The 26,867-nt window shown below is 41.8% G+C and overlaps 1 pseudogene; it reads right to left on the bottom strand.

Annotated features, from left to right (window-relative positions):
- Positions 1–8,422: 8,422 nt before the first annotated feature.
- Positions 8,423–16,366, bottom strand: LOC138637670 (piggyBac transposable element-derived protein 4-like; annotated as a pseudogene).
- Positions 16,367–26,867: the final 10,501 nt, after the last annotated feature.

Below are 26,867 nucleotides of genomic sequence, written 5' to 3'. Positions count from 1 at the left end.
CAGTGGAGACTGGCTTAGGTGAGTATAAGGGTTTTTTTTATTTTTGGGGGCGTTGTGGGGGACCATCTGTTAGGAGTCGAGTTTCCTCTGCTGCACAGGGGGAATCTCGATCTGTGTCTGCTGCGGTCTCCCATTCTGCATCGGCCGCAATGGAGCCTGCTCAGAAGAGACGTCGCTCCCAGCATCTCACTGAGACTGGTACTGTGCAAAGGGTTACTACTGCCTCTCCAGGCTCAGCTATTGTACCCTGCACTGATCTGCAGCGAGCAGGCTTTTCTGGGTCTAAGTCCTGCTTTGCACACACTGAGTATGCCCAGGGCAAGTTCTCTCAGTGGAGATCTAGGGTCACATGCTCAGGAAGGTCCTGCAGGTGCCAAGACTAAATCCTGCTTTGCACACACTGAGCATGCCCAGGGCAAGATCTCTCAATGAAGATCTAGGGTCACATGCTCAGGTACTGCTACAAATCCATTGGTCTTTCTTTGAAGGGTCCTGAACGTGCTGCCGCTATATAAGCTTGGCATGACCGCACGGCCATGAGCTAGTATACTATTGTTATCATGTGTGTGTTGATCAGTGCAAGTCGTTCCTTAAAAAACCCATCCCTTGTGTATGACTGTTCGCATAAGGTGTATGGTTGCAATCTAGCGCCCGGCTGAACTCACAGCTTTAACACACGAAGCAGCGTCTACTGCTGTGACCACCAGTGCAGCGCCGTGCGCTATTAGTGCGCTTACCTTACCCAAGTCTGGGTGGTTAGTGGCGTCCGCTAGTGTGGCACAGCATGCACTTCTGTGCCTAATAGTTTCCTCGGATACCCAAATGTGGTGTTGATCGCAAGAGGTCTACACTAACTCCAATCCTGTGTCCTGGGATAGAGTTCTGTGGTTCCTTGCTTGCGCTCTCTGTGTGGTACCGCGACCCTGTAACTTAACAGGGATTGCTTCCTTCACACAGGGTGAAGTTAACCCGTGTGTGTAATCACATTGTACTGCCATATAATGCCGCCATTCACTTAGCAGCAGGTTCTTTCCTGCACGGTGGATCCCGGGTGGCAAACGCCCCAATCTTACCTAATAAATATATTCGGTGTATTCCACCAACCCTAACACCATCATACTATATGGGTGGCTTTGGGGGAACAATAATACTGTTTAGAGGGCTGTGAGGGGACCATCATCTCAAATATGGCACTCTGGGGGGGGGGGAACCATCATACTGTATTGAGGCTGAGGGGGACTATCATGCCATATAGGAGGCTGTGGAGGACCATCATACTGCGTGGGGTGGCCGTGTAAGGGTGGGATTACTATACTGTGTGGAGTGATGGTGGGACGACCATTATACTGTGTGGCATGGTTGGGAGGGGATCATCATATTATATATGGGGCTTTGGGGGACCTTAATACTATATTGGGGCTCTTGGGGACCAACGAACTGTGTGGCGAGACCATCATACTGTATATGGCACTGTGAGGGAAGGACCATCATACAGTATGGGAGGCTGTGAAGGAAGATGTAATTCCCTTAAAAAGTAAATGTTTATTTAATATATTTATTTAAAATACACCAAGTAGAAACCTTGCTTGTAGCCATTAAGAGTAGACAATGAAGGTCACAGGCACTTATCTCCAGAATGAGCCTGTGGCCTTCATTGCCTACCTTTAATAACAACAAGCGTCTAGATGAGCCTGGAAATATTTGGAAACGTTTCGAGGCACAAGCAATGAAAGATAAGTTGTTATCTTTATACCTATGATTGCTTTTCAAACTGTGGGCTCTCAGTAATATACTTGATAAGTGTTGTACTATTGTTACCATTATCCCTATCTATAAGGGATATTTTATTACAACAGGGTCTCCTAAGGCTATCTAGGGAGAGCCACCATCTGAGCGGTGACACCACGTCTTGTTTATTTATAAGGTAGCAACCTCTGTGGCTAGGTAGTACTAGTTTAGACTAGATAAGGGATTCACAGGGTTCTCAGCATTGCCTGGTGTTTTTGGTTGAATTAATCTATTTCCACATTTCTGGACCACAACATCATAGGTCCATAAGGCTAACTAATATATTAAATAAACATTTTAAGGGGAATTACATGTTTCACAGAATATAAATTCCTTCCAGGTATCAGCTATGTTATATACAACTAATTAGGCTGTGGAGGACCATCATACTTTGAGGGGTGGCTTTGGGGGAACCATCATACCGTATGGTGGTCCATCAGATTGTGGGAGTTGGCTGAGAGGGGAACCATCATAATGATGTGTGGAGTGGCTGTGGATGACCATAATACTATGTAGGGTGGCTGTGTTGGACTATCATGCTGTATTGGGGGCTGTGGAAGCCATCACTCTATGTGGAAGTCTATATGGGCCATTATACCATGTGGGACTCATCATACTGGATGGGAAGCTGAGGTGGCCATCATACTGCACAGGGACTGTGGTGGACAACATATTGTATATAGGGGGCTGTGGTGGACATCATACTGTATATTGGGGAAGTGGTAGACATTATACTGTATGGATGGCTGTGGTGCACAGCATTCTCTTTATCATTAGCTGTGGTGAATACCATACTCTATGGGGGACTGTGATAACAATCATACTGTGCTGTGGGCCATCTTACTTTGTGTGAAGATTATGGGGCAATCATACTGTATGGGGATCCTTCCGTATGTGAGCATCCTACTGTGTTCGGCATCATACTCTATATGGGCCATGAAAGGGTTTTATAGTCATTGAGAACACTAAGGGGCTTCAGTAGGGGTGACTTTACTGTGTAAATACTGCAATACATATCCTTCTCCATTTCTTAAAAAGCTGGGAGGTATGCCCTGTGACTGCACTTTTGTGTTGTGATAGAGCTTTTACTATGGGGTTGTTATTATTAAGGAGGGTATTATTATAAGGAGGAATTATCACTGTAGGGGAAGAAGAGGAGGCATTATAATTATTGTTATAAGAAAGCACAGGTGAGGTTTATTATTAAAAGAAGGTACTGGGTCATTGTTATAAGAGGTCAAGGTGGAGTATTATTAAAGGGGGCACAGATGAATTATAAGACAGCACATTGGGAAATTTATTATTTGGTGTTTTATAGCTGACAAGAGGCACATGGAAGCACTATTACTATGAAGAGGCACAGTGGGGTATTTCTATAGGGTGCTGAAAAGAAGCACAGTGGAGCATTATTACTATGAGGAAATACAAAGGGGCACAGAGGGGGACCTGTTTTCTGAGGGGCACAATAGGAAGGTACTATCACTATACAGAGCACAGAAGGGGCATTATTACTGTATTGGCTCCTGTTAATAACTATATGGGTGGGTGAATGTGAGACCAGTCAGTCCTAGAGAAGCAGTAAACCAAAGATGTCTGTTACATTTTACCTGCCCTGCCCACTAGTCCCAAATTCAATTCATATAAGCAAAAAACTCTATTTCACTATTGAGTCCTGCTGGCATAAGAGTTTATGCTTTATTTTTTGTGAATAGATTTTGGCTTAGCTATTTATTTATGGCCATATATACCACCATAATCGAAACATTCTTAACCCCTTTACCCCCAAGGGTGGATTGCACGTTAATGACCGGGCCAATTTTTACAATTCTGACCACTGTCCATTTATGAGGTTATAACTCTGGAACGCTTCAACAGATCCTGGTAATTCTGACACTGTTTTCTCGTGACATATTGTACTTCATGACAGTGGTAAAAATTATTTGATATTACCTGCGTTTATTTGTGAAAAAAATGGAAATTTGGCGAAAATTTAGAAAATTTTGCAATTTTCCAAATTTGAATTTTTGTGCAATTAAATTACAGAGATATGTCACAAAAAAAACTTAATAAGTAACATTTCCCACATGTCTACTTTACATCAGCAACATTTTGGAACCAAAATTTGTTTTTGTTAGGGAGTTATAAGGGTTAAAAGTTGACCAGCAATTTCTCATTTTTACAACACCATTTTTTTTTTAGGGACCACATCTCATTTGAAGTCATTTTGAGGGGTCTATATGATAGAAAATAACCAAGTGTGAGACCATTCTAAAAACTGTACCCCTCAAGGTGCTCAAAACCACATTCAAGAAGTTTATTAACCCTTCAGGTGTTTCACAGGAATTTTTGGAATGTTTAAATAAAAATGAACATTTAATTTTTTTTCACAAAAAATGTATTTCAGCCCCAATTTGTTTTATTTTACCAAGGGTGACAGGAGACAATGGACCCCATATGTGATACCCCATATGTGGGGGTAAACCACTGTTTGGGCGCATGGCAGAGCTCGGAAGCAAAGGAGCGCCATTTGACTTTTCAATGCAAAATTGACTGGAATTGAGATGGGACGCCATGTTTCATTTGGAGAGCCCCTGATGTGCCTAAACATTGAAACCCCCCCACAAGTGACACTATTTTGAAAAGTAGACCCCTAAGGAACTTATCTAGATGTGTGGTGAGCACTTTGACCCATTAAGTGATTCACAGAAGTTTATAATGCAGAGCCGTAAAAATAAAAAATAATATTTTTTCACAAAAATGATTTTTTTGCCGCAAATTTTTTATTTTCCCAAGTGTAAGAGAAGAAATTGGACCCCAAAAGTTGTTGTACATTTTGTCCTGAGTACGCTGATACCCAATATGTGGGGTAAACCACTGTTTGGTAGCATGGGAGAGATCAGAAGGGAAGGAACGACGTTTGACTTTTCAATGCAAAATTGACTGGAATTGAGATGGGACGCCATGTTGCGTTTGGAGAGCCACTGATGTGCCTAAACATTGAAACCCCCCACAAATGACACCATTTTGGAAAATAGACCCCTTAAGGAACTTATCTAGATGTGTTGTGAAAACTTTGAACCCCCATGTGTTTCACTACAGTTTATAACGTAGAGCCGTGAAAATAAAAAGTCTTTTTTTTTCCACAAAAATTATATTTTAGCCCCCAGGTTTGTATTTTCCCCAAGGATAACAGGAGAAATTGGACCCCAAAAGTTGTTGGCCAATGTGTCATGAGTATGCTGATACCCCATATATTGGGGTAAAGCCCTGTTTGAGTGCACAGGAGAGCTCGGAAGGGAAGGAGCACTGTTTTACTTTTTCAATGCAGACTTGGCTGGAATTGAGATCGGACGCCATGTCGCGTTTGGAGAGCCCCTGATGTGCCTAAACAGTGGAAACCGCCCAATTTTAACTGAAACCCTAATCCAAACACACCCCTAACCCTAATCCCAACCGTAACACTAACCACACCCCTAATCCTAATCCCAACCCTATTCCCAACCGTAAATGTAATCCAAACCCTAACCGTAACTTTGGCCCCAACCTTAACCCTAACTTTAGCCCAAACCCTAACCCTAACTTTAGCCCCAACCCTAACTGTAGCCCTCACCCTAGCCCCAACCCTAACCCTAGCCATAACCCTAGCCCTAACCCTAGCCCTAACCCAAACCCTAGCCCTAACCCTAACCGTAGCCAAAACCCTAGCCCTAACCCTAGCCCTAACCCTAACACTAACCCTAACCCTAACCTTAGCCCTAACCCTAGCCCAAACCCTATCCCTATCCCTAACCCTAATGGGAAAATGTAAATACATTTTTTAAATTTTTAAATTTTTCCCTAACTAAGGGGTGATGAAGGGGGGTTTGATTTATTATTTATAGCGGGTTTTCTAGCGGATTTTTATGATTGTCAGCTGGTACACACTAAAAGACGAATTTTATTGCAAAAAATATTTTTTGCATTACCACATTTTGAGAGCTATAATTTTTCCATATTTTGGTCCACAGAGTCATGTGAAGTCTGGCTTTTTGTGGGACGAGTTGACGTTTTCATTGGTAACATTTTCAGGCACGTGACATTTTTTGATCACTTTTTATTCTGATTTTTGTGAGGCAGAATGACCAAAAACCAGCTATTCATAAATTTCTTTTTTTTTTTGGGGGGGGGGGGGGGGTTTATACCGTTCGGCGTTTGGTAAAATGGATAAAGCAGTTTTATTCTTCGGGTCAGTATGATTACAGCGATACCTCATTTATATCTATTTTTTTATGTTTTGGCGCTTTTATATGATAAAAACTATTTTATAGAAAAAATAATTATTTTTGCATCGCTTTATTCTGAGGACTATAACTTTTTTATTTTTCGCTGATGAAGCTGTATGGCAGCTTGTTTTTTGCGGGACAAGCTGACGTTTTCAGCATTACCATGGTTATTTATATCCGTCTTTTTGATCGCGTGTTATTCCACTTTTTGTTCAGCGGTATGATAATAAAGCGTTGTTTTTTGCCTCTTTTTTTACGGTGTTTATTGAAGGGGTTAACTAGTGGGACAGTCTTATAGGTTGGGTCGTTACGGACGCGGCGATACTAAATATGTGTACTTTTATTGTTTTTTTATTTAGATAAAGAAATGTATTTATGGGAACAATATATATATATATTTTAGGAATTTTAAAAAGAATTTTTCTACACGTCTGAATTTTTTTTTTTACACTATATCATTGCCCCGGGGGGGGGCATCATGTTAGAGTGTAAGAACGCTGATCTGACACTTTGCTGTGCACTGTGTCAGATCAGCGATCTGACATGCACTCCTGGAGGCTTCCCGGCGCCTACTCTGAGCAGGCGCTGGTATGCCACCTCGCTGCAGGACCCGGATGCAGCCCCGTGGCCATGTTGGATCCGGGCCTGTAGGGAGGAGGAGGTAAGAGACCCTCGGAGCAACGCGATCTGTTGTGAATTCTGTGGCAGAGCTCCCTCCTGTGGTCACAAGTGGTACTTCGGCTGATTCTCTCTATGAGCTTCCGTTGGTGGAGGAAAGTGGTACTGCGGCTTCTGAGTTTCCTTCCTCAGGTGATGTGGTGAAGTCGTTAGGTGCTGCTCTATTTAACTCCACCTAGTGCTTTGATCCTGGCCTCCAGTCAATGTTCTAGTATTGGACTTGCTTCCTCCTGAATCGTTCCTGTGGCCTGCTGCTCTGCATAGCTAAGTTGCTCTTGTGTTATTTTTTGTTTGCTGTTTTTTCTGTCCAGCTTGTTTATTTCTTTTTCTTGCTTGCCGGAAGCTCTGGGACGCAGAGGGTGTACCTCCGTGCCGTTAGTCGGTACGGAGGGTCTTTTTGCCCCCTTAGCGTGGTTGTTTGTAGGGTTTTGTGTTGACCGCAAAGTTACCTTTCCTATCCTCGCTCTGTTCAGAAAGTCGGGCCTCACTTTGCTAAATCTATTTCATCTCTACGTTTGTCTTTTCATCTTAACTCACAGTCATTATATGTGGGGGGCTGCCTTTTCCTTTGGGGTATTTCTCTGAGGCAAGGTAGGCTTATTTTCTATCTTCAGGCTAGCTAGTTTCTCAGGCTGTGCCGAGTTGCATAGGGAGCGTTAGGCGCAATCCACGGCTGCCTCTAGTGTGGTTGGAGAGGATTAGGGATTGCGGTCAGCAGAGTTCCCACGTCTCAGAGCTCGTTCTATGTTTTTTGATTATTGTCAGGTCACTGTATGTGCTCTGACTTCTATGTCCATTGTGGTACTGAATTACCTGATCATAACAGCGGTCACATTGCGTTGCTCCAAGGGTCTCAGATAAGCACACAGGGAGCCCCCTCCCTGCGCGATGCTTCCCTATATCGCCGAAACACTGCGATATTGTTTGATCGCATTGTGCCGGGGGTTAACCTTCCTCTAGTGTTAGCTTTCTGTTACTCTTTCTTATGTTAACGGGTCGGTTTTGACCCGTGTCTTAAATCACCACTAGGATACACTAAAAACAGTTATTTATGATCCAATTTGATTCTTACCTCTTAGTTACCTTGATAGGGTTTCTCATCCATGGAAGGATTGATTTTTATATTTTTGTTGTGGCCCCCTGGGCCTTTCATTTGAGAGCATACCCTTCATTTTCAATATAAAAATATAGTCAAATGAACCTCAAGAGAATAATATAAACTTAAAAAAGTTTGTTGTATTACCTGACTATTACTGAAGGGTTTTAGAACACATTTCTTAAATGTAAAAAAAATATACATATATATATTTTATATTATTAACTCTAGTAACATCTATGGTGTTACGGGTCAATTTTGACCCATATCTAACTACTTTATGAAAAAGGCAAAAAAACAGATTTTTTTTATAGAACTTTAATACAAATAAAAGATGAAAATTATATTAACATTAATAGCAATAATAATAAAAAGTAGCTTTTCTAGGTCAAACAAACAAACAACAATCAATCAAGCAAATCAAATCAACAGAAATCAAGTACTAGTTTTTAGATGCATTAGTATTTAGATGCATGTGTGGCAAAAAGTGACACTTTTTGTGTGTTCTTTGCAGAGGTATTTTTTGCAGGCGAAGCACTATGTGTTTGTCATTCTGTCCTTATTGCTAGGGCAGACCTGACACCTCTTTCTTTTAGAATCAGGTGGTCTCACTGGGGTTGTGGCTGTTGTGGTTGATGTTGAGGCAGGCCTGGTTGAGGAGGATGCTGGTGATGATGCTCTTTGTGTTGCTGTGGGTGTGGACGAAGCTCTTGTTGAGCTCTGGAGTTGTCGGACCAAGTCTGCAGCGGACCAAGTCACGGGGCACTCGTTCACTTTGGTCAATGTGTGCCTTGACAAGGGATCTCCCTAGTTCCTCAAGAAACATCCTCCGCTTGTTTTTTTTCTTTGAATTCCATCCTTGGTGAATGTGGGTCCACAACACAAATGAATTGCATGCTGACACATCAAGGATGTTGTAAAATACAACCATTGGCCATCTCCTAGTCATTCGCTGGCAAGTGTAGGTGGCAGTCAGCTTGTCCAGGTTGTTCACTCCTCCTTTGTTTTTGTTATGGTCCAGGATAATTCTGGGCTTTTTGTCACTTCCTGATGACACAGCTTCATCTTTGTGAAGTGTGGACATCAGTACCACATTCCATCGCTTTTTGGGGCAGTATGAAACAGCAGTGGTGGTGTCTGTAAAAACAAACTTTGAGGAAAGTGGAGCCCTGTCCTTCATCTGCAACAATTCAGCGGGCAGCTCAGGTTTGTTTTTTTTCACTGTGCCCACCATGGTGATTTTCCTCCTGAGAAGTTCTTGTCCAAGGTCATAGCTGGTAAAACAATTGTCACAAGTAATGTTGTGACCCTGCAGTCCAGTAGTCATATCAAGGACTACACGTTTTCCTTGTTTTTTTCAGGGATGCCGCTTGCAGACTTGCCTGTGTAAATCTGTAGATTCCTTGCATAGCTAGTTTTTGCATCACAGGCTGCCCAGATTTTTATGCCGTATTTACCTGGCTTACTTGGCATGTATTGCCGGAAGGGGCATTTTCCGCAGAAAGGGAGAAAACGTTCGTCTACTGTCACCTCTGGCCCTGGGTAGAACATCAGTTGAAGGAGCTGCACCCATTTCTCCCAAACATCCCTGATGGGAGCAGGTTTGTCAGATTTTGTTCTGGTGTCTCTGTTGTCAAATCTGAGGACTCTTGATATTATTTGAAACTGTTGAAGTGACATTGTTGCCCGGAAAATATTCCTGCCTGTTGATGCGTCCCAGAGACTATCAATGGCCTCATTGCAGGATTTGTACACTCCAGCAAGGAGAAGAACACCAATGTAGGCATCCAGGACATCATCATGAGGGTCATTCCACATGTTGCCGTGGACTTTTTTTCCTTCAAGGTTTGTCATAGCAATAATGACTTCTTTTATTGACAATGGCATAAACAGATCAAAACATGTCTTGATGTCACTTACTCTTGTCACAGCAAACCTTGTGATCCCAGGGGTCATTTTTATGACATTTGCAGCATCTGCCCTGCCATGTACATCTGGAGGTACTGAGCTCCAACTGATCTTGCCACTTTTGGATTTGAATCTTTCAGCGGGAGCAGCTTCAGCACCAGTGACCTCCTCATCAGACTGATCAGAACTGTCTGTGTCTTCCGGTTTATACTCGACATCATCTTCCTCCTCAGAAACCTGTTCATCTGTATCAGTTTGCTTCTGTGTGTCCTCTGATTCATTATCATCTAAGATATAATCCAGAATTTGGCTTACATCAAATCTTCTCCTCATTGCATGTGTAAACTGGAGATGTATACTCTGCAAAGTACCAACTCTAAGCTGATTTGGCCATCCATGCCTGGACATGTCCCTAACTCAAGTTGTTGGAGGTAGAGCTGGCTGTGGGCTATTGTCTTGTTTATGAGTTTTGTTTATGAGTTTTGTTTATGAGTTTTGTTTGTGTTTATGAATTCAGTTTTGGGACTCATTATTGTTTTTTTACTCTTATATTAGACCTGGCTCGAAATTGACCCCAACAACACAAATGTTATAATTTTAACAAGAGCATTTTGCAATTTAGTAAAATAGTTTTATTTTATTGTAATTTGTTTAACAATAAGTTCCTGAAAAAGTCAAAAAGTCTTGATGCAATAAACAAATGTATGTAGAATTTGTATGCATTTCAAACCTAAAATGGGTCGGTCACAACCCTACCACTAGAGGAAGGTTTTAATGTGACAGGGCGGTCCGTGACTGCTCCCGGCACATAGTGCCGGATGTCAGCTGTGATAGTCAGCTGACACCCGGCCACGATCGGCCGCGCTCCCCCCGTGAGGGCGGCCGATCACTATGACCTACTATCCTGTCGGTGGGCATACGGGTCCACCCCACCTCGATGGGATAATACATCTAATGTCAGAAAGGGGTTAAGGAGCTTTTACTGACAGTATGCATTCTAAAAAATGGAACTTATTGATATACAAATAAAAGTAGAAAACCTTTTCTAAGTCCTTGTTTTTTCAGGCACCCATTTATTGGCTGCAATTTTGATTTACTAATACATACCACCAGGAGCCAATACGTTCTAGGATTAACCACACAGGCAGAGACACACAAAGATAGATACAAAGACAGACAGACACACAGAGACACAGACAAAAGAGAACGTACCACCAGTCCATCACCTCTTCAGTTCTACTGACTCCCGTGGAGTGCCGGACCTGTGGAGACATCACAGTCAAATTATCATGATGTCACCAAAGGTCCTGAAGTCCTTCAGAGTACAAGACCTGTGATGACATCACGGTCACATGACAGGTCATATGATCGTGATGCCACCAAAGATTCTGAACCAGTCTCCACCTTAGAAGTTACACTGATAGTTTAGCAGTTTAGCTTCTACTTTAGATGCTGGAGGTCCCTAAGGGATTGGGGGCCTTGTGCAATTGCCCAGACTAGGACCCTAACAATGACCCTGTGGCTTTGAGCTGGATTTTGTTTATTGGAGGAAATGGAACAAAATAAAAAACTTGAATTTAACCTGAATCCTAAAACTTTTGTCTCAATAGTGTAGTTTCTTATGTTTCCATTACATCCTTTTTCAAGTATATTTCATGGATGTTCCTTTATCAATCACTGACCTAATACATTTGTTTGTGCTATTAGGCCCCAATGTTTTTTTTAAAGAACAAAAGTAACTGATTACACCTTACAAGCATAGCATCATTCAATATCTTCAGTAGTGAAAATGGCACAAGAAAAAGAACAGGAAATCTACCTGTTACTTTTACTATAGATCAATACTCATCCGACACCTTCTAAGCCATTTACTTCAATCTTCATTTAATTGCTGTTGTGTGCTACAGCCTACAAATAATAAGTGTAAGTTAGGTGAATTGGGTTTAATTTGTTGTGCCATTTAGGAAACTCATGCCTTGGACATGTCCAATGCTCACTTACTAAAATGTGCTTGTTCACACATTTAAATGTTGGGGAAGTTTCCATACAATCTCATTAATAAAGGATTTAAATAAACTGTTTTTTTCATGTATGTTTGCTAAAGAATAGAATATGTATTCAGCAAAATTTGACATACTGTTATTCTGTAGCTCAACTGCCTACAAGAGAAAACAGCAGCAGAGTCACAGGAACCCATCTTAATCTTCCTGCCCGGCTTTTTCCCTATGACTCCTTAATTTACTAAAAAGGAAAGGAGCAATGCTGCAGTGAAGTGAGTGATTATTTTTTTTAATGCAGTGGAGAGAACATGATGGGGGGAAATGGTGTATAATATGCTATATAGGGTTTCATGTCTGCCATCAGGAATTTCAGGGCCCCATACTGGCAAAATCTTCGGGCCCCCTTGAGACTCCGTCCAAGTTCCAACCCAGCTTCCCCTCCATCCCTTCCACGGTCCCATCGCCCACTCTTGGAAAAACTCCACTTCTGCACCTTGTTCTCACCAATCACACATTAATAGTTTCCATTAAACACCACATCACATTCACAGCCATCAGCTTGTTTTGGCCAAAAGATGTTTTAAGCTAATGTAGACTCTTTTGGCCGAGCCCTACTCTACTCTAACCTATTAAACATTTCTTAAAGTATCTAATACTCTTTTTAGATAAATGTTTATTTATTTTTCTTTAAGGGTTTGTATCGCATACATTTTTTAAAATGACCATTAATACCACATGCAAGGAACAAATACCACCACACCATGACGACCACATATTACCACCACTCAGTGACCAAATAATACCACACACAAGGAACAAATACCACCAAACCATGACCAGACCAAATTTTACCACCACATAGAGACCGAATACTACAATACTGATCATTAATAAAGAAAACAAAATAATAATATTACCACAAGTGCCATTATACAGGAACTCTGTATATAGTATACAGGTAATACAGGTATCACCATTGACATTATACACAGGAGCTGCGTCGGGTCTTATGATGTGTGCTGTATCCTACACTACAGGTATTGCTTCATGTGTAATACATTTGTATACTGCTGCTGAAGTGGAATGGGTCCTTTTGTTTTGCATTAGGTGTGAGTTTATCAGAGTGGCAAGTAATGTTTGGCCATGTAGTGTCCTTGGTTAACATTTAACTATAGGTACTTACTCCCTTATTTGTATGCATATCCCCACCATAGGTATCTGTTTAACTGCCCTATTTTCAATTACAACTTAACAATGACTCTGTAAGCTTTGTGTGTGGAGGTGATTTCACGGTATGAGGGGGCACATTTTATAAGTGTTTATTTCAGCGTATGCAAGGAGCATAACTAAAAGAGCCACCTTGTCCAAATGCAGCATTAGTGCTGCACAAGGTGGCTCTTTTAGTTACAAATGCCTGGGGGGTGACAGGTTCCCTTTAAACGTTGACCAGAGATTTCTAATTTTTCCAACAAAATTTACAAAACCATTTTTGTAGGGACCACATCACATTTGAAGTGACTTTGAGGAATCTATTTGACAGAAAATAGCCAAAAGTGGCACCATTCTAAAAACTGCACCCCTCAAGGTGCTAAAGGACATTCAAGAAGTTTATTAACTCTTCAGGTGCTTCACCGTGAACTGAGGCAATGAGGAAGGAAAAAGTGAACATTTAACTTTTTCCGCAAAATTTTTATTCAGACCCATTTTTTTATGGTTACAAGGGTAAAAGGTAAAAATTGACCTAAAAAATGGTTGTGCAATTTCTCCTGAGTACGCCGATACCCAATATGTGGAAGAAAATTATTGCTTGGGCACATGGCAGGGATCGAAAGGGAAGGAGTACCATTTGACTTTTTGAATGCAAAATTTGCTGGAATCATTAGTGGATGCCATGACATATTTGAAGAGCCCCTGATGTGTCTAAACAGTAGAAACTCCTCACAAGTATCACATTTTGTAAACTATGTTCCTCAGGGAACATGTCTAGATGTGTGATGAGCACCTTGAACCCACAGGTGCTTCACAAAATTTTACAAAATTGATCTGTCATAATGAAAACATTTTTTTTCCCACAAACATGTTGTGTTAACCCCCATTTCTTTTCATTTTCACAAATATAACAGGAGAATGGATCTCAAAATTTGTTGTGCAATTTTTTCTGACTATACCTATACCTCATATGCGGTCGAAACTACTTTTGAGGCACAGTGCAAAGCTCAGAAGGCAAGAAGCACCATATTGGAGTTCAGATTATGCTGGACTGGTTTGAGGGTGCCATGTCATTTGGCAGAGCCCCTGAGGTGCCAGAAAAGCAGAACCCCATATAAGTGCCCATTTATTTTGCAAACTACACCTCTCATTGAAATCATCTAGGGGTGCAGTGATTATATTGACAACACAGGTGTGTGACAGAGCTTTATACCATTGGGCAGTGAAGGAAAAAAATTACAATTTTTACCACCAAAATTTCGTTTTAGCCCCAGATTTTAAATTTTCACACTTGCAAATGCTTAAAAATGGCAAAAAATTTGTCCCACAATTTCTGCTCAATGTAGAAATACCTCATATGTGGCTGTACAGTACCGCTTAGCCACACAACAAGACTCGGAAGGAATGGAGTTCTATTTGCCTCCTTGAGTGCAGATTACCCTAGAATGGTTTGCGGACTCCATCTACAGAGCCCCTAAGTGATAGAAGAGCAGAATCCCCTCTTAAGTGACCCCGTTTTGGAAATGATACCCCTTTGGTACCTTATCTGCAGATGTAGTAACAATTTTGACCACATGTGTGTTTTCCAGAAACAAACAGTAGTGGATTTGGGAGCACAGAATTTGCTGAATTTCTTTTTGGGGGCAAGGAGCCATAGTGTTTTTCCAGAGCGTTTGTACTTCCAGCAATGTGGAAGCCCCCTATATTTCCATTAGCAAATTACGGACATGAGTGGGGACTTGATTATTTTGTGGATTGAGTTGAAGCTTTTACTGGAAACATTTTGCATAATGTTTAGAATCACATTCATCCGGCGCTCTGAGCTGAGAGTGTATATCAGAGTTTCCATCTAAATCTTGGAGTGACGTGATTCAGATGAAACTCCTTTTTCAGAAGTGCACAAAACTGTGGCAGACCGTGCTTTTTACACCCCTAAAAAGACAAACACCTTTGGATCACAGGCAAGACACAGTGTCTCCATCTGCCTCACTATAGGGAATCTTCTGCTGGGGGTTCCTTCTTAATCACATATTTCAGAGATTTACACGGAAACTCTGGTGTACATAAGCACTCAGCATAGAGCGCAGGATAAATGTGAGCCGAGTCTTATTGCGATCTTTTGGAGGCAGAATGAACAAATCAACAGCAGGTATAGAATTTTTTTTATTTAAATTTTACACAGTTCCTCATGCAGTATAAATGAAAAGGCAACTTTATTCTTCAGGTTGGTTGAATTACAGTGATACCAGATTTAATTTTGTTTTATGTTTGGCTGTTGTCACAAACTGAAATTGCGCTTCCCATATTTAGATAGCTATAATTTCTGCATATTTCGGCTGACACTGTAATGTGAGGGCTTTTTTTCGGGCAAATGACATTTCTTTATCACTTTCTATTTTGTTTTTTGTATTTCAGAGTGTGGTAAAATTCATAAGGAAAATTTATTCTTCGGGTCTGTACAATTACAGCGGTACCACATTTATATCTTTTTTATGTTTTTGTGATTTTACTCAATAAAAACTATTTTATAGAAAAAATAATACATTTTGCATCGCTTTATTCAGAGAGCTATAACTTTTTTTTTCCGATGACTGAGCTGAATTATGGGTTGTTTTATGGAGGACAAGATGACATTTTCAGATTTATCATTTTTGTTCAGGAAAGATATATATCTTGGTTCCGTGTTAGACAGTAGATAGAAAAATATTTAGAATTGAGGGTCCGCAGTGGTTGATACCTTTTAATGGCTAACTGAAAAGATGGTAACAAATTGCAAGCTTTCGAGACTACTCAGACCTCTTCATCAGGTATAGACTAAAATAAATTCTGGAGAATCACATATTTATGCACAAGACATCTCAGAAAAAAAACATGGATAAGACAGGTGACATGAAGCAGAATTACCATGGGTGGTAAACAGTTAAGTCCATAAATATTGGACCAGTTCTTAGATAGGGAATGTTTTATTGTCCTCTGATTGGGGTCTGGTTCTTTTGTGATGACTTCACATGGTCTGAAGGGCAAATTCCTTAGTTCCTTAGTTGATGTAAAAAGACATAAATCCATGCGACACATTCATTCCTGCACTAAGACTGTCAAATGTAGTCATTAGCTTATATTCCCACATTCTTCTGTCTCTTTGAGATTTGAAGTTACCTTTTAAAACAAGAAATTTTTTTGTCCATAATGTTATGGTTGGGGAGACAAAAATGTATTGCCACAGGTATATCCATTCTTTTTTCTCTTATTGTATGGCGTTGAGAATTCATCCTTGTCCTCAGTTTTTGCCCTGTCTCCCCCACATACAGACCCCCAGTTGGACATTTAGTACAAATAATTAGGTACACCATATTAGAAGCGACACAGCTGAAAGTACCTGGTATCTTGTAGTCCTGATGTGAATTGGGGATCTTTATCTTGTCCATGTTCATTATAAATGGACAGCTTTTACATTTTTTCTAATTGCAAGGCAAGGTACCTGCAGCTGTTGGAGAGGACTGGGAGCTTTTGACAATGATGCTTCTTAGATTTGGGGGCTGCCTAAAACACAGTATTGGGAAAATGGATTGCAAGCAGGCATCTTTTTGTAGTAAAAAATTGTAATTTCCGTGCAGCTCCCCTTAGCACCTCCAGACATGGATTGTAAGTAACTATCAGAGGCACCCGGTTATTTTCTTCTTTAGCTTTGTAATGTAGCAGGTGATTCCTTGATATTCTGGTGGCTCTTGTGATTTGGTTTTCAATTTTTCCTTTTCCTTCAGTCCCGATGGGTTCTGAATCTTCTGTATCATTGAAATATTCCTTCAAGCGCAGTCTCCTGAAAAAATGCTCCATATCACTGCAGAGTTCAGTTTTATCCAGGGCCTTAGTTGGACAAAATGAGAGTCCTCTGGAAAGCACGGCCAGCTCCACTTTGTTGGGTTTATAATCTGAGAGAATAATGACACAATTAGATGTCTTTGTGTCTGGAATGGAGTGGTCCTACTAAGGCTGAACAATTAAATAGAGACATCTCTATATCAGGAGCCAATCGACTGTCCAACATACCTTAAATGGAACAGTTTCCATCCAAAACACATAAAAACTCTATTGTCTGCATCAGATACAATCATATATGTTCCAAAACCAATGGATAGGGATGAACACCTTGGTTGCCTCAGAAAGACCTTTTTGAATCAGGGCTACCATCCAAGAACATTTGAAAACCAGATCACAAGAGCCACCAGCATATCAAGGAATCACCTGCTACATTACAAAGCTAAAGAAGAAAATAACCGTGTGTCTCCAGTAGTTACCTACAATCCATATCTGGAGGTGCTAAGGGGAGCTGCACGGAAATTACAACCTTTACTACAAAAAGAAGGCCCCTTACAATCCATTTTCCCAGACCCCCCAATACTGTGTTTTAGGCAGCCTCCAAATCTAAGAAGCATCATTGTCAAAAGCTCCCTGTTCTCTCCAACAGCTGCAGGTACCTTTCCTTGCAATCACTTCTAATGTGGTGTACCTAATTATTTGTACTAAATGTTCAACTGGGGGTCTGTATGTGGGGGAGACAGGGCAAAAACTGAGGACAAGGATGAATTCTCACCGCCATACAGTAAGAGAAAAAAGAATGGATCTATCTGTGGCAATACATTTTTGTCTCCCCAATCATAATGGGCATGAAATTACTTGCTTTAAAAGGTAATTTCAAATCTCAAAGAGACAGAAGAATATGGGAATATAAACTGATGATGACCTTTGACAGTCTTAGTGCAGGAATGAATGTGTCGCATGGATTTATGTCTTTTTACATCAACTAAGGAACTAAGAAATTTGCCCTTCAGACCATATGGGGTCATCACAAAAGAACCAGACCCCAATCAGAGGACAATAAAACATTCCCTATCTAAAAACTGGTCCAATATTTATGGACATAACTGTTTATCACCCATGGTAATTCTGCTTCATGTCACCTGTCTTATCCATGTTTTTTTTTCTGTGATATCTTGTGCATAAATATGTGATTCTCCAGAATTTCTTTTAGTCTATGGCTGATGAAGAGGCCTGCATAGTCTCAAAACCTTGCAATTTGTTACCATCTTTTCATTTAGCCATTAAAAGGTATCAACCACTGAGGACTCTAAATTCTATAATACTAAGATATGGGGGCACCACAGTATATCCAAGAAGGGATCCAACCCTGACCTGAGAATACAGATATGCAAGAAACAAGAGAAAGCACAGGCCATACAAAAATGGGGATCACCAAGATGTAATACAAATACACAGCTTTATTAAAGGTACAACACGGGAAAAAGAAGACCATTAAAAACATTTAAAAAACACATAGAAACTAATGCCTAAAATAGGGCATATGCCTGTACTCAGGTAAAAGGGGAAGAGAAGATACAAGGCAAAAATAACAACAGATCCTCCTAGAAGTACTATATGGACAGCATATTACTCAAACTACAAAGCGTAGAGAAATGTGTAAACGCATGTTCAACAGATGAGACACATATACATATACTGTGTTTAGAAAGACATGCAGTACAATATAGGTGCTCTGAAAGAGCTGGAAATAAAGCTCAGAAGCCTAGGGTAGTGCACACATAATAGGGTACAATCACTCAGGTATATGTTGGCAAATAAGGCAGGGAAATAAAGCTATGTCACGCTCCCATTCTTCCAATCATGAAAAAATAGATAGAACAAGCATAATATACCTACATGCCCCAAAACTAGAATATAGCGGTATGTAACCAAAATAAAGCATCCTGAGTGAACACACTACCTACATGCAGTGCTAAAAACCCTGCACATGAATCATTTCCCCAAACAACCAAAGGGTACAATAACCCAAATAGGCAAACAGGCATACAGAGAGCAAATACCCGACGCGTGTCGCCACTACGGTGGCTTCATCAGGGCTATGGCTTTTGCTCTGAGAACCCATGTATAAATACCTCATAACATGATGTCTAAGTAGACGCAGCTGTAAAGATCCATCCGGAAATGGCAGAGCAGAGACACACACGGCGTCCAGCATGATGTATTGCGCAGGCGTCGGCGCCCTAACAACCGGAAATCACCGGTGCTAGGCAACAGTAAACAGCGATACTTCACCATATGAGACTGGTGGAGCAGAGACACTTGAGCGGCGTTCAGCATGATTGATTGCACATGCGTCGGCGCCCCGATAACCGGAAGTCACCAATGCTAGGCAACCACACACAGACAATAAGCAGTGAAAGCCCCCGCACAGACTGACCAGCGGGATGTAATAGCGTAATATTCCCGGCGGTCAGATCTGCACAGGCGTAAGCATGCCAGAATAGTTAGTAAAACAGCTGTCACTTACTCTAACTGCCCACTGTGTGGGCGCCGGTAAGCTGAAACCGGAAGTAGCCGGCGCCTAGCAACAAGGAATGCTACCAAGTTGCCGAGAAGCCCAGACGGAAAGCAGCGATGCTCATATACAGTGAAGATACCGAGCCCGCACATATATGTATCATCTTGCTCACAACTATGGAATTTGATTGTGGCAAGATTAGATTAGAAGTGCCAGAGCAAACAGGTATCTAAGAATGAACCACAGATTTAGAACACCGATCTTAACGCTCAATACCCATCTGGCAGAGACAGATATATATATAGACCCAAGATAACTAGCAACGAAAGAATGCTGTAAAATCATTCTCAGCAACAGTAAACACAAATATATATCCACTGATATGTGAGCCTGCAAGGGAATATTGCAAAGAAATATTATTAAAGCGGTCATGTGATAACATTATTACTAAAAGCAGCTCGATTCATTCAGGCATCGGACTATGTATTTTTCATCTTTTTCAGTTTTTTTGGCGTGTTTTATTCCACTTTTTGTTCAGCTGAATGATGAGAAAGCATAGTTTTTTGCCACTTTTTTTATGGTGTCCACTGAAGGTGTTAATTATTGGGTCAGTTTTATAGGCTGGGTCATTCTGGACACGGGATAACAAATATGTGAACTTTTTTTGCTTATTTTTTGTCTTTACATAGATACAGTGCCTTGCGAAAGTATTCGGCTCCCTGGAACTTTTTAACCTTTTACCACATATCATGCTTCAAACATAAAGATACCAAATGTAAATTTTTGGTGAAGAATCAACAACAAGTGAAACGCAATTGGGAAGTTGAACGAAATGTATTGGTTATTTAAAATTTTTGTGGAAATTCAAAAACTGAAAAGTGGGGTGTGCAATATTATTCGGCCCTTTTACTTTCAGTGCAGCAAACTCACTCCAGATGTTCATTGTGGATCTCTGAATGATCTAATGTTGTCCAAAATGCCTAATGATGATAAATATAATCCATCTGTGTGTAATCAAGTATCCGTATAAATGCACCTGCTCTGTGATAGTCTCAGGGTTCTGTTTGAAGCACAGAGAGCATCATGAAGACCAAGGAACACAACAGGCAGGTCCGTGATACTGTTGTGGAGAAGTTTAAAGCTGGATTTAGATACAAAATGATTTCCAAAACTTTAAACATCCCAAGGAGCACTGTGCAAGCGATCATATTGAAATGGAAGGAGTATCATACCACTGCAAATCTACCAAGATCCGGCCGTCCCTCTAAACTTTCATCTCAAGCAAGGAGAAGACTGATCAGAGATGCAGCCAAGAGGCCCATGATCACTCTGGATGAACTGCAGAGATCTACAGCTGAAGTGGGACAGTCTGTCCATAGGACAACAATCATTCGTACACTGCACAAATCTGGCCTTTATGGAAGAGTTGCAAGAAGAAACAATTTCTCAAAGATATCCATAAAAAGTGTTATTTAAAGTTTACAACAAACCACCGGGGAGACACACCAAACATGTGGAAGAAGGTGCTCTGGTCAGATGAAACCAAAATTTAACTTTTTGGCAACAATGCCAAACAATATGTTTGGCGTAAAGGCAACACAGCTCATCACCCTGAACACACCATCCCCACTGTCAAACATGGTGGTGGCAGCATCATGGTTTGGGCCTTCTTTTCTTCAGCAGGGACAGGGAAGAATGTTAAAATTGATGGGAAGATGGATGGAGCCAAATACAGAACCATTGTTGAAGAAAACCTGTTGGAGTCTGCAAAAGACCTGAGACTGGGACGAAGATTTGTCTTCCAACAAGACAATAATCCCAAACATAAAGCAAAATCTACAGTGGAATGGTTCACAAATAAACATATCCAGGTGTTACAATGGCCAAGTCAGAGACCAGACCTCAATCCAATCGAGAATCTGTGGAAAGAGCTGAAAACATATTCACAAACGATCTCCATCAAACCTCACTGAGCTCAAGCTGTTTGCTATGGAAGAATGGGCAAGAATTTCAGTCTCTCGATGTACAAAACTGATAGAGACATACCCCAAGCGACTTGCAGCTGTAAACACAGCAAAAGGTGGCGCAACAAAGTATTAAGTAAAGGGGCCGAATAATATTGCACGCTTTTCAGTTTTTGAATCTCCACAAAAATTTTAAATAACCAATAAATTTCGTTCAACTTCACAATTGTATTCCACTTGTTGTTGATTCTTCACCAAAAATTTACATTTGGTATCTTTCTGTTTGAAGCATGATATGTGGAAAAAGGTTGAAAAGTTCCAGGGAGCCAAATATTTTCGCAAGGCACTGTAAATATATTTACTGGATTAATATTTTGGCATATTTTATTTGTTCTTTATATTGTGATTTTTTTAAAATATATATTTTACAATTTTTAATAAATTCTTTTTAACTTTATAACATTGTCACAGGATGGGACATCAACTTTCCCTGCCCTGAGAGCTGATGTAATACTATGCAATGATTTTGGAATTGCAGAGCATTAGCTCAGCATCTCATAGGCAGAGAGGAGGCACATTAGCTCCATTTCTGAGCAGGAGATTACAGGCCACCGTTCTTTGGTGACCCCATGGCCATCTTTCATCCCGGAGTCACCATGGAGACCATCAGCACAATGCGATCGCAATCGCATTGTGCAGAATGTAGCAGAGAGAGGGCTCCCTCCCTCTGCGATGCCCATCAATGTTTCTGCAACTACTGATAGCAGCATCAAAGGATCACCGATTTAGGACAGTGCTGCAGGGTATCAGCAGTGCCCTAAATATATGATGCTTGTCATGAAGGGGTTAAGAGGTGTGCAACAGTCTGGATGAATCAGGGCCTCTGTTTGATATGTTTATCTTTGATGGAGCCAGCAGGACATTTAATCAGAAGACAATTTGAAAATACATTGCACACAAACAACACATGGTGAGCACTTATGTTTACTTGTTTAAGCAATGCAGCTAAATGTATACAAATTTTACTTATTACAGATCTTTTCTTCTACTTTGAATTAATTGAATTTGGACATGTCTTTATGCCATAGCATTGTAATGAGAGCCCTTGGATGGTCAGAGTTTTTAATTGATCAAAAGCTTAACCTTCCACCAGCTCACTTTATTGTGTCAGTTATTTGACACTTGAGTATCTCAAAGTCTTGTACATGCCACCATGGTAATTGGAGAATGAACAAGAAAATGCCACCTTATAAAAAATATATTCAAGAACAACTGAGGATCATTGCTGTTATGATAAGGTAATTCAGTACCACAATGGACATAGAGGTCAGAGCACATACAGTGACCTGACAATAACCCAAAAAACAAGAACGAGCTCTGAGACGTGGGAACTCTGCTGACCGCAATCCCTAATCCTCTCCAACCACACTAGAGGCAGCCGTGGATTGCGCCTAACGCTCCCTATGCAACTCGGCACAGCCTGAGAAACTAGCTAGCCTGAAGATAGAAAATAAGCCTACCTTGCCTCAGAGAAATACCCCAAAGGAAAAGGCAGCCCCCACATATAATGACTGTGAGTTAAGATGAAAAGACAAACGTAGAGATGAAATAGATTTAGCAAAGTGAGGCCCGACTTTCTGAACAGAGCGAGGATAGGAAAGGTAACTTTGCGGTCAACACAAAACCCTACAAAAACCACGCAAAGGGGACAAAAAGACCCTCCGTACCGAACTAACGGCACGGAGGTACACCCTCTGCGTCCCAGAGCTTCCAGCAAGCAGGAAAAAACCAATAGACAAGCTGGACAGAAAAATACAGCAAACAAAATAGCAAAGTAGAACTTAGCTATGCAGAGCAGCAGGCCATTGGAACGATCCAGGAGGAAACAGGTCCAAAACTAGAACATTGACTGGAGGCCAGGATCAAAGCACTAGGTGGAGTTAAATAGAGCAGCACCTAACGACTTCACCACATCACCTGAGGAAGGAAACTCAGAAGCCGCAGTACCACTTTCCTCCACCAACGGAAGCTCACAGAGAGAATCAGCCGAAGTACCACTTGTGACCACAGGAGGGAGCTCTGCCACAGAATTCACAACAGTACCCCCCCTTGAGGAGGGGTCACCGAACCTTCACCAGAGCCCCCAGGACGACCAGGATGAGCCATATGAAAGGCACGAACAAGATCGGGAGCATGGACATCAGAGGCAAAGACCCAGGAATTATCTTCCTGAGCATAACCCTTCCACTTAACCAGATACTGGAGTTTCCGTCTCGAAACACGAGAATCCAAAATCTTCTCCACAATATACTCCAACTCCCCCTCCACCAAAACCGGGGCAGGAGGATCAACAGATGGAACCATAGGAGCCACGTATCTCCGCAACAATGACCTATGGAATACGTTATGTATGGAAAAAGAATCTGGAAGGGTCAGACGAAAAGACAAAGGATTAAGAACCTCAGAAATCCTATACGGACCAATGAAACGAGGTTTAAACTTAGGAGAGGAAACCTTCATAGGAATATGACGAGAAGATAATCAAACCAAATCCCCAACACGAAGTCGGGGACCCACACAGCGTCTGCGATTAGCGAAACGTTGAGCCTTCTCCTGGGACAAGGTCAAATTGTCCACTACAAATCTGCTGCAACCTGTCCACCACAGTATCCACACCAGGACAGTCCGAAGACTCAACCTGCCCTGAAGAGAAACGAGGATGGAACCCAGAGTTGCAGAAAAACGGCGAAACCAAGGTAGCCGAGCTGGCCCGATTATTAAGGGCGAACTCAGCCAAAGGCAAAAAGGACACCCAGTCATCCTGATCAGCAGAAACAAAGCATCTCAGATATGTTTCCAAGCTCTGATTGGTTCGTTCGGTCTGGCCATTAGTCTGAGGATGGAAAGCCGAGGAAAAAGACAAGTCAATGCCCAGCCTACCACAAAATGCTCGCCAAAACCTCGAAACAAACTGGGAACCTCTGTCAGAAATGATATTCTCTGGAATGCCATGTAAACGAACCACATGCTGGAAGAACAATGGCACCAAATCAGAGGAGGAAGGTAATTTAGACAAGGGTACCAAATGGACCATCTTAGAGAAGCGATCACAGACCACCCAAATTACTGACATCTTTTGAGAGACGGGAAGATCTGAAATAAAATCCATAGAGATATGAGTCCAAGGCCTCTTCGGGACCGGCAAGGGCAAAAGCAACCCACTGGCACGAGAACAGCAGGGCTTTGCCCGAGCACAAATCCCACAGGACTGCACAAAAGTACGCACATCCCGCGACAGAGATGGCCACCAAAAGGATCTAGCCACTAACTCTCTGGTACCAAAGATTCCAGGATGACCAGCCAACACCGAACAATGAACCTCAGAGATAACTTTATTCGTCCACCTATCAGGGACAAATAGTTTCTCCGCTGGGCAACAATCAGGTTTATTAGCCTGAAATTTTTGCAGCACCCGCCGCAAATCAGGGGAGATGGCAGACACAATTACTCCCTCTTTGAGGATACCCACCGGCTCAGATAAACTCAGAGAGTCGGGCACAAAACTCCTAGACAGAGCATCCGCCTTCACATTTTTAGAGCCCGGAAGGTACGAAATCACAAAGTCAAAACGGGCAAAAAACAGCGATCAACGAGCCTGTCTAGGATTCAACCGCTTGGCAGACTCGAGATAAGTCAAGTTCTTATGATCAGTCAAGACCACCACGCGATGCTTAGCTCCTTCAAGCCAATGACGCCACTCCTCGAATGCCCACTTCATGGCCAGCAACTCTCGATTGCCCACATCATAATTTCGCTCAGCAGGCGAAAACTTCCTGGAAAAGAAGGCGCATGGTTTCATCACCGAGCAATCAGAACTTCTCTGCGACAAAACAGCCCCTGCTCCAATCTCAGAAGCATCAACCTCAACCTGGAACGGAAGCGAAACATCTGGTTGACACAACACAGGGGCAGAAGAAAAACGACACTTCAACTCTTGAAAAGCTTCCACAGCAGCAGAAGACCAATTGACCACATCAGCACCCTTCTTGGTCAAATCGGTCAATGGTTTAGCAATACTAGAAAAATTGCAGATGAAGCGACGATAAAAATTAGCAAAGCCCAGGAACTTTTGCAGACTTTTCAGAGATGTCGGCTGAGTCCAATCATGGATGGTTTGGACCTTAACAGGGTCCATCTCGATAGTAGAAGGGGAAAAGATGAACCCCAAAAATGAAACCTTCTGAACACCAAAGAGACACTTTGATCCCTTCACAAACAAAGAATTAGCACGCAGGACCTGAAACACCGTTCTGACCTGCTTCACATGAGACTCCCAATCATCCGAGAAGATCAAAATGTCATCCAAGTACACAATCAGGAATTTATCCAGGTACTCTCGGAAGATGTCATGCATAAAGGACTGAAACACTGATGGAGCATTGGCAAGTCCGAATGGCATTACTAGATACTCAAAATGGCCCTCGGGCGTATTAAATGCAGTTTTCCATTCATCGCCTCGCTTAATACGCACAAGATTATACGCACCACGAAGATCTATCTTGGTGAACCAACTAGCCCCCTTAATCCGAGCAAACAAATCAGATAACAACGGCAAGGGGTACTGAAATTTAACCGTGATCTTATTTAGAAGGCGGTAATCTATACAAGGTCTCAGTGAACCATCCTTCTTGGCTACAAAAAAGAACCCTGCTCCTAATGGCGACAATGACGGGCGAATATGCCCCTTCTCCAAGGACTCCTTCACATAACTCCGCATAGCGGCGTGCTCAGGCACAGATAAATTAAACAGTCGACCTTTTGGGAATTTACTACCAGGAATCAAATCGATAGCACAATCACAATCCCTATGCGGAGGTAGGGTATCGGACTTGGGCTCATCAAATACATCCCGGTAATCAGACAAGAACTCTGGAACCTCAGAAGGGGTGGATGACGAAATAGTCAGAAATGGGACATCACCATGTACCCCCTGACAACCCCAGCTGGACACAGACATGGATTTTCAATCTAATACTGGATTATGGACTTGTAGCCATGGCAACCCCAACACGACCACATCATGCAGATTATGCAACACCAGAAAGCGAATAACCTCCTGATGTGCAGGAGCCATGCACATGGTCAGCTGGGTCCAGTACTGAGGCTTATTCTTGGCCAAAGGCGTAGCATCAATTCCTCTCAATGGAATAGGACACTGCAAGGGCTCCAAGAAAAACCCACAACGCCTAGCATACTCCAAGTCCATCAAATTCAGGGCAGCACCTGAATCCACAAATGCCATGACAGAATAAGATGACAAAGAGCAGATCAAGGTAACAGACAGAAGAAATTTTGACTGTACCGTACCAATGGTGGCAGACCTAGCGAACCGCTTAGTGCGCTTAGGACAATCAGAGATAGCATGAGTGGAATCACCACAGTAGAAACACAGCCCATTCAGACGTCTGTGTTCTTGCCGTTCAACTCTGGTCAAAGTCCTATCGCACTGCATAGGCTCAGGTTTAAGCTCAGGTAATACCGCCAAATGGTGCACAGATTTACGCTCACGCAAGCGTCGACCGATCTGAATGGCCAAAGACATAGACTCATTCAGACCAGCAGGCA

Source organism: Ranitomeya imitator, chromosome 5 (genome assembly GCF_032444005.1).
Source record: "Ranitomeya imitator isolate aRanImi1 chromosome 5, aRanImi1.pri, whole genome shotgun sequence".
NCBI classification, from domain to species: domain Eukaryota; kingdom Metazoa; phylum Chordata; class Amphibia; order Anura; family Dendrobatidae; genus Ranitomeya; species Ranitomeya imitator.
This window is presented reverse-complemented; position numbering and strand designations above follow the sequence as displayed.